We start from the raw sequence: 13,492 nt of genomic DNA, 5'->3' as shown, positions 1-13,492 counted from the left end.
ATGCACAAATGTAGAGAGAGATAATTCCAAAGAGTGTCTACAACTTTTAGGGATTGTATGCTCTTTTTCGTTTTTATATCTTAGGTTTTGCAATCGTTGGGAAAATGGGGAGGTGGGGGATTTTTAACTGAGTGTTGACTCCCAATCCATAAGTCATTTCTTAAAAAAATATAGCTCGTTACCGATGATAAATAACTTTACAATCATCAATTATTGTTAGGTCATCCTTTTGTAAATGGACAAAGAATGCCTTCTTTGACTCGGGTAAATATTCCACTACATCTTCACTTGAGAATTTAATGAGCGTTTGTTATTCTCTATAAAAGCTTTGGATCCATAGGTCATTTGAATCTTTAACATGTTTCAAGCATGCATATCCATTTTTAAAACATGAATAGAAGAAATCTCTTTCTTATAAAATCCCAACCTATTTGGGTTGAACTAGTGGAATTTCCCAAACTTGGATGAAAAAACTTGTGTTCATTTGTGGTGTGTGAATGACTTTTTTTAACTTACATTTGTTATTGTTGTAAATTATTTCCTCACATAAACTCTAAAAATTTCATTTAGTTGTGATCTATTTGACTTTTTTTGTTTACGGAAAGAAGGGAGAGCGAATAATCAAAGTTTTGATTTAAGGAAAAAGTGTGCATCTAAAATGGAAATGCACAATGCACAAATGTAGAAAAAGATAGTCCAAAGAGTGTCTGTATTTTTTAGGGATTGTAAGCTCACTTTTAGTTTTTATATCTCAGGTTTTGCAATTGTAGGGAAAAGGGTGAGGGAGAGGGGGTGGGGGAGTGGGGGGGGATGATTTTTACTTGGTGTTTACTCCCAAACCATAAGTCATTTCTTACAAAAATATAGCCCATCATGCATGATAAATAAATTTACAATCATCTACGATTGTTTCGTCGGCCTTTAGTAAATGGGCAAAATAATTACTTGTTTGACATGGGTAAATATCCCACCACACGTTCACTTGACTATTTAATGAGCGTTTGTTATTCTATTTAAAAGCTTTGGATCCAAAGGTCATTTGCATCTTTAACATGTTTCAAGCATGCATATCCATTTTTAAAACATGTGTAGAAGAAATCTCTTTCTTATAAAATTCCAAACTATTAGGGTTGAACTAGTGGAATTTTCCAAACTTGGACAACAAAACTTTTGTGTTTATTTGTGGTGTGTGAATAACTTTTCTTTACTTACATTTTTTATTGTTTAAAATTTTTTCCATACATAAAATCTAAAATTTTCATTTTGTTTTGATCTATTTGCCTTTTTTGTTTACGGGATGAAGGGAGAGTAAAAACTCAATGTTTCTATTTAAGAAAAAAGTATACATCTAAAATGGAAATGCACAATGCACAAATGTAGAGAGAGATCATTCCAAAGAGTGTCATTAATTTTTAGGGATTGTAAGCTCCTTTCAGTTTTTATATCTCAACTTGTGCAATCGTGGTGAAAAGGGGGAGGTGAGGGATTTTTAACTAAGTGTTGACTCCCAATCCATAAGTGATTTCTTAGAAAAATATAGCCCGTGACGCATGGTAAATCACTTTACAATCATCCATGATTGTTAGGTCAACTTTTTGTAAATGGGAAAAATAATGGCTTGTTTGACTCGGGTAAATATCCCACCACAAGGTTCACTTGAGAATTTAAAGTGCGTTTGTTTTCTCTTTAAAAGCTTTGGATCCGTAGCTCATTTGCATCTTTAACATGTTTCAAGCATGCATACACATTTTTTAAAACATGTGTAGAAGAAATCTCTTTCTTATAAAATTCCACTCTATTAGGGTTGAACTAGTGGAATTTCCAAAACTTGGATAACAAACTTTTATGTTCATTTGTGGTGTGTGAATTTGCCTTTTTTGTTTATGGGATGAAGGGAGAGCGAAAGCTCAAAGTTTTGAATTAAGAAAAAAGTGTGTGGAAAGGCACAATGTACAAATTTAGAGAGAGATAATTCCAAAAAGTGTCTGTAATTTTTAGTTATTATATCTCAAGTTTTGCAATCATCAGGAAAAGGGGGAGGCGTGGGATTTTTAACTGAGTGTTGACACCCAATCCATTAGTCATTTCTTACAAAAATATAGCCCATCATGCATGATAAATAAATTTACAATCATCTACGATTGTTCCGTCGGCCTTTTGTAAATGGGCAAAATAATTACTTGTTTGACATGGGTAAATATCCCACCACACGTTCACTTGACTATTTAATGAGCGTTTGTTATTCTATTTAAAAGCTTTGGATCCAAAGGTCATTTGCATCTTTAACATGTTTCAAGCATGCATATCTATTTTTAAAACATGTGTAGAAGAAATCTCTTTCTTATAAAATTCCAAACTATTAGGGTTGAACTAGTGGAATTTCCCAAACTTGGACAACAAAACTTTTGTGTTTATTTGTGGTGTGTGAATAACTTTTCTTTACTTACATTTTTTATTGTTTAAAATTTTTTCCATACATAAAATCTAAAATTTTCATTTTGTTTTGATCTATTTGCCTTTTTTGTTTACGGGATGAAGGGAGAGTAAAAACTCAATGTTTCTATTTAAGAAAAAAGTGTACATCTAAAATGGAAATGCACAATGCACAAATGTAGAGAGAGATCATTCCAAAGAGTGTCATTAATTTTTAGGGATTGTAAGCTCCTTTCAGTTTTTATATCTCAACTTGTGCAATCGTGGTGAAAAGGGGGAGGTGAGGGATTTTTAACTAAGTGTTGACTCCCAATCCATAAGTGATTTCTTAGAAAAATATAGCCCGTGACGCATGGTAAATCACTTTACAATCATCCATGATTTTCAGGTCAACTTTTTGTAAATGGGAAAAATAATGGCTTGTTTGACTCCGGTAAATATCCCACCACAAGGTTCACTTGAGAATTTAAAGTGCGTTTGTTTTCTCTTTAAAAGCTTTGGATCCGTAGCTCATTTGCATCTTTAACATGTTTCAAGCATGCATACACATTTTTTAAAACATGTGTAGAAGAAATCTCTTTCTTATAAAATTCCACTCTATTAGGGTTGAACTAGTGGAATTTCCAAAACTTGGATAACAAACTTTTATGTTCATTTGTGGTGTGTGAATTTGCCTTTTTTGTTTATGGGATGAAGGGAGAGCGAAAGCTCAAAGTTTTGAATTAAGAAAAAAGTGTGTGGAAAGGCACAATGTACAAATTTAGAGAGAGATAATTCCAAAAAGTGTCTATAATTTTTAGTTATTATATCTCAAGTTTTGCAATCATCAGGAAAAGGGGGAGGCGTGGGATTTTTAACTGAGTGTTGACACCCAATCCATAAGTCATTTCTTACAAAAATATAGCCCATCATGATAAATCACTTTACAATCATCTATGATTGTTAGGTCAGCTATTTGCAAATGGGAAAAAATAATGGCTTGTTTTACTCGGGTAAATATCCTACCACAAATTCACTTGAGAATTTAAAGAGAGTTTGTTATTCTCTTTAAAATCTTTGGTTGCTTAGGTCATTTGCATCCTTAACATGTTTCAAGCGTGCATATCCATTTTTAAAACATGTGTAGAAGAAATTTCTTTCTTTTAAGATTTCCAGCTATTAGGTTGAACTATTGGAATTTCCAAAATTTGGATAAAAAGACTTTTGTGTTCATTTATGGTGTGTGAACAGCTTTACTTTACTTACATTTGTTATTTTTTAAACTTTTTCCATACATAAACTCTAAAATTTTCATTTTGTTGTGATCTATTTGCCTTTTTCGTTTACGAGATGAAGGGAGAGCAAAAAATCTAAGTTTTGATTTAAGGAAAAAGTTTTCATCTAAAATTGAAATGCACAATGCACAAATTTAGAGAGAGATAATTCCAAAGAGTGTCTGTGATTTTTACGAATTGTAAGCTCTTTTTAGTTTTTATATCTCAGGTTTTTCAATTGTCTACCAAAGGAGGAGACAGGGGAATTTTAATTGAGTGTTGACTCCCAATCTATAAGTCATTTCTTACAAAAATAAAGCTCATTACGCATGATAAATCACTTTACTATCATCTATGATTGTTAGGTAAACTTTTTGCAAACGGGCAACATAATGGCTTGTTTCACTCAGGTAAATATCCCACCGCACGTTCACTTGAGAATTTAATTGAGCGGTTTTTATTCTCTTTAAAATCTTTGGATCCATTGGTCATTTGCATTTTTAACATGTTTCAAGCTTGCATATCCATTTTTAAAACATGTTTGGAAGAAATCTCTTTCTTATAAAATTGCAAGCAATTAGGATTGAACTAGTCGAATTTCCCAAACTTGGATAACAAAACTTTTGTGTTCATTTGTGATTTGTGAATAACTTTTCTTTACTTACATTTGTTATTGTATTAAAATTTTTCCATACATAAACTCTAAAATTATCATTTTGTTGTGATCTATTTGCCTTTTTTGTTTATAGGATGAAGGGTGAGCGAAAACTCAAAGTTTAGATTTAAGAAAAAAGTGTATACCTAAAATGGAAATGCACAATGGAAAAATGTAGAGAGAGATAACTCCAAAGAGTGATTGTGGTTTTTACGGATTGTATGCTCTTTTTAGTTTTTCTATCTCAGGTTTTGCAATCGTCGGGAAAAGGGGGAGGTGGGGGAATTTTAACTGAGTGTTGACTCCCAATCCATAAGTCATTTCTTACAAAAATATAGCAAGTTGCGCATGATAAATCTCTTTATAATCATCTATGATTGTTAGGTCAACTTTTTGTAAAAGGGCAAAAAATGGCTTGTTTGACTCGTGTAAATATCCCACCGCACGTTCACTTGAGAATTTAAAGAGCGCTTGTTATTCTCTTTAAAAGCTTTGGATTCATAGGTCATTTGCATCTTTAACATGTTTAAAGCATACATATCCATTTTTAAAACATGCATAGAAGAAATCTCTTTCTTATAAAATTCCAAGCTATTAGGGTTGAACTTGCGGAATTTCCCAAACTTGGATAACAAAATTTTTTTGTTCATTGGTAATGTGTGAATAAATTTTCTTTACTTACATTTGTTATTGTTTTTAAATTTTCCAAACGTAAACTCTTAAATTTTCATTTTGTTGTGATCTTTTTGCCTTTCTTTGTTTACGGGATGAAGGGAGAGCGAAAAGTCAAAGTTTTCATTTAAAAAAAAAAAGAGTACATCTAAAATTACAATGCAGAAATGTAGAGAGAGATAATTCCAAAGTGTGTCTGTAATTTTTAGGGATTGTAACCTCTATTTTTTTATTTTTATCTCAGGTTTTGTAATCGTCGGAAAAAGGGGGAGGTGAGGGATTTTTAACTGAGTGTTGACACCCAATCCATAAGTGTTTTCTTACACAAATATAGCCCGTTACGTATGATAAATCACTTTACAGTCATCTATAATTGTTAGGTCAGCTTTTTGTAAATGAGCAAAATAATAGCCTATTTGACTCGGGTAGATATCCCACCGCATGTTCACTTGAGAATTTAGTGAGTGTTTGTTATTCCCTTGAAAAGCTTTGGATCCAGAGGTCATTTGCATCTTTAACATGTTTCGAGCATGCATATCCATTTTTACAGCATGTGTAGAAGATATCTCTTTCTTATAAAATTCCAACTATTATGGTTGAACAAGTGGAATTTCCCAAACTTGGATAAAAAAAACTTTTGTGTTCATTTGTGGTGTGTGAATAAATTTACTTTCCTTATATTTTTTATTGTTTTAAATTTTTTCCATACATAAACTCTAAAATTTTCATTTTGTTGTGATCTTTTTGCCTTTTTAGTTTAAGAGAAAAAGGGAGAGCAAAAACTCTAAGTTTTGATTTAAGAAAAAAGTGCAGATCAAAAAAGGAAATGCACAATGCACAAATGTAGAGAGAGATAATTCCAAAGAGTGTCTGTGATTTTGACAGATTGTAAGATCTTTTTGGTTTTTATATCTCATGTTTTGCAATTGTCGAAAAAAGGGGGAGGCGGGAGAATTTTAACTAAGTGTTGACACCCAATCCATAAGTCATTTCTTTCAAAAATAAAGTCAGTTACGCATGATAAATCACTGTACAATCATATATGATTGTTAGGTCAACTTTTTGTAAAAGGCCAAATTAATGGCTTGTTTGACACGTGTAAATATCCCTCCACACATTCGCTTCAGAATTTAGTGAGCGTTTGTTATTCTCTTTAAAAGATTTGGATCCATAGGTCATTTGCATCTTTATCATGTTTCAATCATGCATATCCATTTTTAAAACATGTGTAGAAGAAATCTTTTTCCTATAAAATTCCAAACTATTAGGGTTGAACAAGTTGAATTTCCCAAACTTGGATAACAAAACTTTTGTGTTCATTTGTGGTGTGTGAATAACTTTTATTTACTTGCATTTGTTATTGTTTTAAAATATTTCCATTCATAAACTCTAAAATTTTCATTTTGTTGTGGTCTATTTGCCTTTTTTGTTTACGGGATGAAGGGAGAGCGAAAAATCAAAGTTTGCATTTTAGAAAAAAGAGTAAATAAAAAATGGAAATGCACAATGAACAAACGTAGAGAGAGATAATTCCCAAGAGTGTTTTTAATTTTTATGGATTGTAAGATCTTTTTAGTTTTTATATCTCTGGTTTTTCAATCGTGGGGAAAAGGGGGAGGCAAGGGATTTTTAACTGAGTGTTGACTTCCAATCCATAAGTCTGTTCTTACAAAAAAATTAGCTCATTACGCATGATAAATCAGTTTACAATCATCTATGATTGTTCAGTTAGCTTTCAGATAATTGGCAAAATAATTGCTTGTTTGACTCAGGTAAATATCCCTCCAAACGTTCACTAGAGAATTTAATGAGCGTTTGTTATTCTTTTTAAAAGCTTTGGATCCATAGGTCATTTGCATCTTTAACATGTTTCAAGCATGCATATCCATTTTTAAAACATGTGTAGAAGAAATCTCTTTCTTATCAAATTCCAAGCTATTAGGTTTGAACTAGTGGAATTTCCCAAACTTGGATAACAAAATTTTTGTGTTCTTTTGTAATGTGTTTATAAATTTTCTTTACTTACATTAGTTATTGTTTTAAATTTATTCCATACATAAACCCTATAATTTTCATTTTGTTGTGATCCTTTTGCCTTTTTTTGTGTACGGGATGAAGGGAGAGCGAAAACTCAAACTTTTCATTTAAGAAAAAAGAGTACATCTAAAATGGAAATGCACAATGCAGAAATGTGGAGAGAGATAATTCAGAAGTGTGTCTGTAATTTTTAAGGATTGTAAGCTCTTTTTAGTTTTTATTTCTCAGGTTTTGCAATCGTCGGGAAAAGGGGGAGGCAAGGGATTTTTAACTGAGTGTTGACTCCCAATCCATAAGAATTTTCTTACAAAAATATAGCCCGTTATGCATGATAAATCACTTTACAATCATCTATGATTGTTAGGTCAGCTTTTTGTAAATGGGTAAAATAATGGCTTGTTCGACTCGGATAAATATCCCAGCGCACGTTCACTTGAGAATTTAGTGAGTGTTTGTTATTCTCTTTAAAAGCTTTGAATCCATAGGTCATTCGCATCTTTAAAATGTTTCAAGCATGCATATCCATTTTTAAAACATGTGTAGAAGAAATCTCTTTCTTATAAAATTCCAAGCTATTAGGGTTGAACAAGTGGAATTTCTATAAATTGGATAAAAAAAACTTTTGTGTTCATTTTTGGTGTGTCAATAACTATACTTTCCTTCATTTGTTATTTTTTAAAATTTTTTCCATACATGAACTCTAAAAGTTTCATTTTGTTGTGATCTATTTGCCTTTTTTGTTTACGGGATGAAGGGAGAGCAAAAACTCAAAGTTTTTATTTAAGAAAAAGTGTCCATCTAAAATGGAAATGCACAATGCACAAATGTAGAGATAAATAATTCCAAATATTTTAAGTCGTTTTATAGATTGTAAGATATTTTTGGTTTTTATATTTCATGTTTGGCAATCTACGAGAAAAGGGGGAGGCGGGGGAATTTTAACTGAGTGTTGATACCCAATACATAAGTCATTTCTTACAAAAATATAGCCCGTTACGCATGATAAATCACTTTACAATCGTCTATGATTGTTAAGTCAACTTTTTGTAAATGGGAAAAATAATGGCTTGTTTGACTCGTGTAAATATCCCACCACACGTTCGCTTGAGAATTTAGTGAGCGCTTGTTATTCTCATTATAGGCTTTGGATCCATAGGTCATTTGCATCTTTAACATGTTTCAAGCATGCATATCCTTTTTTAAAACAAGTGTAGAAGAAATATCTTTCTTATAAAATTCCAAGCTATTAGGGTTGAACAAGTGGAATTTCCTAAACTCGGATAACAAAACTTTTGTGTTCATTTGTGGTGTGTGAATAACTTTTCTTTACTTACATTTTTTAGTGTTTGAAAAATATTCCATATATAAACTCTAAAATTTTCATTTTTTTTCTTATCTATTTGCTTTTTTTGTTTATGGGATCAAAGGAGAGCGAAAACTCAAAGTTTTTATTTAAGAAAAAAGTATACATCTAAAATGGAAATGCACAATCCAAAAATGTAGAGAGAGATAATTCCATAGAGTGTCTGTAATTTTTAGGGATTGTAAGCTCTTTTTAGTTTTCATATCTCAGGTTTTGCAATGACGGAAAAAAGGGGGAGGTGGGGGATTTTTAACTGAGTGTTGACTCCCAATCCATCAATAATTTCTTACAAAAATATAGCATGTTACGCATGATAAATCACTTTACAATTATCTATGATTTTTTGGTCAACTTTTTTTAAAAGGACAATATAATGGCTTGTTTGACTCGGGTAAATATCTCACGGCACTTCACTTGAGAATTTAATATGCGTTTGTTATTCTCTTTAAAAGCTTTGCATCCATAGGTCATTTGCATCTTTAACATGTTTCAAGCATGCATATCCATTTCTAAAACATATGTAGAAGAAATAAGCGCTTAAATTTTCATTTAGTTGTGATCTATTTGCCTTCGTTGTTTACAAGAAGAAGGGAGAGTCAAAATTCAACATTTTGACTTATGAAAAAAGTGTACGTCTAAAATGGAAATGCACAATGCACAAAATATAGAGAGTGATAATTCCAAAGAGTGTTCGTAATTTTTTGTAATTGTAAGCTTTTTTTAGTTTTTGGATCTCAGGTTTTGCAATAGACGGGAAAATGGGGAGGCGGGGGATTTTTAACTGAGTGTTGACTCCCAATCCATAAGTCATTTCTTACAAAAATATAGCCCGTTAAGCATGACAAATCACTTTACAATCATCTATGATATTTTGGTCAGTTTTTTTGTAAATCGACAAAATAATAGCTTGTTTGACTCGGGTAAATATCCCACCTCTCATTCTCTTGAGAATTTAAAGAGCGCTTGTTAATCCCATTAAAAGATTTGGATCCATAGGGCATTTGCATATTTGACATGTTTCAAGCATTTATATCCATTTTTAAAATATGTGTAGAAGAAATCTCTTTCTTGTAAAATTCCAACCTATTAGGGTTGAACAAGTGCAATTTCCAAAACTTGTATAACAAAACTTTTGTGTTAATTTTTGGTGTGCGAATAACTTTTCTTTACTTACATTTGTTATTGTTTTAAAAATTTTTCCATGCTTAAACTCAAAAATTTTCATTTTGTTGTGATATATTTGCCTTTTTTTGTTTATAGGATGAAGGGAGAGTGAAAACTCAAAGTTTTGAATTAAAAAAAAGTGAACATCTAAAATGAAAATTCAGAATGCACAAATGTAGAGAGTGATATGTCCAAAGAGTGTTTGTAATTTTTAGGGATTTTAAGCTCTTTTTAGTTTTTATATCTCAGGTTTTGCAATCACTGGGAAAAGGGGGAGTGGGGGATTTTTAACTGAGTGTTGACTCCCAATCTATAAGTCATTTCTTACAAAAATATAGCCCGTTTGTCATGATAAATCACTTTACAATCATCTATGATTGTTAGGTCAACTTTTTTTAAATGGGCAAAGTAATGGCTTGTTCGACTCGGGTAAAAATCCCACCGCACGTTCGCTTGAGAATTTAATGAGCGTTTGTTATTCTCTTTAGAAGCTTTGAATCCATAGGTCATTTGCATATTTAACATGTTTCAATCATGCATATCCTTTTTTAAAACATGTGTAGAAGTAATCTCTCCCTTATAAAATTCCAAGCTATTAGGGTTGAACTAGTGGAATTTCTCAAACTTGGATAACAAAACTTTTCTGTTGATTGGTGGTGTGTGAAATAATTTTCTTTACTAACATTTTTAATTGTTTTAAATTTTTTTCATACAAAACTCTAAAATTTTCATTTTCTTGTGATCTACTTGCCTATTTTGTTTACGGGATGAAGGGAGAGCAAAAACTCAAAGTTATGATTTAAGAAAAAAGTGTACATCTAAAATGGAAATGCACAATGCAGAAATGGAGAGAGAGAGAATTCCAAAGAGTGTCAGTATTATTTAGGTATTGTAAGCTCTTTTTTTTAACTGAGTGTTGACTCAAAATCTATTTGTCATTTCTTAAAAAATTGTAGCCCGTTACAAGTGATAAATCACTTTAAAATCATCTATGATTTATAGGTCATGTTTTTTAAATGGGAAAATAATGGGTTGTTTAACTCAGGTAAATATATATCCACATGTTTGCTTGAGAATTTAATGAGCGTTTGTTATTCTCTTTAAAAGCCTTGGATCCATAGGTAATTTTCATCTTTAACATGTTTCAAGTATGCGTATCCATTTTTAAAGCAAGTGTAGATGAAATCCCTTTCTTTTAAAAATCCAAGCTATTAGGGTTGAACTAGTGGAATTTCCCAAAGATCGATAACAAAACTTTTGTGTAAATTTGCTGTGTGTGAATAAATTTTCTTTACTTACATTAGTTATTGTTTTAAATTTTTTCCATACATAACCTCTAAAATTTTCAATTTGTTGTGATCTATTTGCCATTTTTGTTTATGGGATGAAGGGAGAGCGAAAACTCAAAGTATTGAATTAAGAAAAAAGTGTACATCTAAAATGGAAATGCCCAATGCAAAAATGTAGAGAGAGATAATTCCAAAGAGTGTCTGTTTTTTTAGGGATTTTAAGCTCTTTTTAGTTTTTATTTCTCAGGTTTTGCAATTGTCGGGAAAAGGGGGAGGAGGGGGATTTTTAATTGAGTGTTGACTCCAAATCCATAAGTCTTTTCTTACAAAAATATAGCCCGTTACGCTTGATAAATCACTTTACCATAATCTATGATTGTTAGGTAAGCTTGTTGTAAAAGGGCAAAATAATGGCTTGTTCTATTAGGGTAAATATCTCACCGCACGTTCTCTTGAGAATTTAGTGAGCCATTTGTTATTCCATTTCAAAGCTTTAGATCCATAGATCATTTGCATCTTTACAATGTTTCAAGCATGCATATCCATTTTTAAAACTTGTGATGAAGAAATTTCTTTCTTATAAAATTCGAAGCTATTAGGGTTGAACAAGTGCAATTTCCCAAACGAGGATTACAAAACTTTTGTGTTTATTAGGGGTGTGTTAAAAACTTTTCTTTACTTACATTTGTTATTGTTTAAAAAAATTTTCATACATAAACTCTAAAATTTTCTTTTTGTTGTGATCTATGTGCCTTGTTTTTGTTTACGGTATGAAGGGAGAGCGAAAACTCAAAGTTTTGAATTAAAAAAAAAGTTTACATCTAAAATGGAAATGCACAATGCACAAATGTAGAGAGAGATATGTCCAAAGAGTGTCTGTAATTTTTAGGGATTGTAAGCTGCTTTTAGTTTTTATATCTCAGGTTTTGCAATCACTGGCAAAAGGGGGAGGTGGGGATTTTTAACTGAGTGTTGACACCCAATCCAAAAGTCATTTCCTACAAAAATATAGCCCGTTAAGCATGATAAATCACTTTACAATAATCTATGATTGTTAGGTCAGCTTTTTGTAAATGGGCAAAATAATGGCTTGTTCGACTCGGGTAAATATCCCCCCGTACGTTCACTTGAGAATTGAATGAGCGTTTGTTATTCTCTTGAAAAGCTTTTGATCCATACATCATTTAAATCTTTAACATGTTTCAAGCATGCATATCCATTTTTAAATCATCTGTAGAAGAAATCTCTTTCTTATAAAATTCCAAGCAATTAAGGTTGAACTAGTGGAATTTCCCACACTTTGATAGCAAAACTTTTGTGTTCATTTGTGGTGTGTGAATAAATTTTATTTACTGACATTTTTTAAAGTTTAATTTTTTTTTCCAAAAATAAACACTAAAATTTTTATTTTGTTGTGCTCTATTTACCTTTGTTGTTTACAGGATGAAGGGAGAGCAAAAACTCAAAGTTTTGATTTAAGAAAAAAGTGTACTACTAAAATGGAATTTCACAATGAAAAAATATAGAGAGAGATAATTCCAAAGAGTGTCTGTAAGTTTTAGGGATTCTAAGCTCTTTTTAGTTTTTTAATCTTAGGTTTTGCAATCGTCGGGAAAAGGGGGAGGCTAGGGATTTTTAACTGAGTGTTGACTCCCAATCTGTAAATCATTTCTTACAAAAATATTGCCCGTTACACATGATAAATAACTTGACTATCATCTATGATTGTTATATCAGGTTTTCTAAATGGGCAAAAGAATGGCTTGTTTGACTCATGTAAATATCCCACTGCACGTTTGCTTGAGAATTTAATGAGCGGTTATTATTCTCTTGATAAGCTTTGGATCCAAAGGTAATTTGCATCTTGAACATGTTTCGAGCATGCAAATCTATTTTTAAAACATGTGTTGAAGAAATCTCTTTCTTATAAAATTCCAAGCTATTAGTGTTCAACTAGTGAAATTTCCCACTCTTGGATAAAAAAACTTTTGTGTTCATTTGTGATGTGTGAATAAATTTTCTTTACTTAAATTTGTTATTGTTTTAAATTTTTTCCATACGTATACTCTAAAATTTTCATTTTGTTGTGATCTATTTGCCTTTTTTGTTTACAGGATGAAGGGAGAGCGAAAACTCAAAGTTTTGAATAAAGAAAAAAGTGTAGATCTAAAATTGAAAGGCACAATGTAAAAATGTAGCGTGAGATAATTCCAAAGAGTGTTTGTACTTTTTAGGGATTGTAAGCTCTTTTTAGTTTCTATTTCTCAGGTTTTACAATCGTGGGGAAAAGGGGGAACTGGAGGATTTTTAACTGAGCGTTGACTCCCAATCCATAAGTCATTTCTTAAAAAAATATAGGTCGTTACGCAAGATAAATCACTTTACAATCATCTATGATAGTTAGGTCGCTTTTTTTAAATGGGCAAAATAATGGCTTGTTCGATTCAAGTCAATATCCCACTGCACATTCACTTGAGAATTTAATGAGCGTTTATTATTCTCTATATAAGTTTTGGATCCATAGGTCGTTTGCATCTTGAACATGTTTCAAGCATGTATATCCATTTTTAAAACATGTGTAGAAGAAATCTCTTTCTTATAAAATTCCATGCTATTAGGATTGAAC

The sequence above is a fragment of the Aristolochia californica genome, unplaced genomic scaffold (genome assembly GCF_029961685.1).
Source record: "Aristolochia californica isolate CCGP_79_NKW_82.1479 unplaced genomic scaffold, dmAriCali1.0.hap1 SCAF_1, whole genome shotgun sequence".
NCBI lineage: Eukaryota > Viridiplantae > Streptophyta > Magnoliopsida > Piperales > Aristolochiaceae > Aristolochia > Aristolochia californica.
This window is presented reverse-complemented; position numbering follows the sequence as displayed.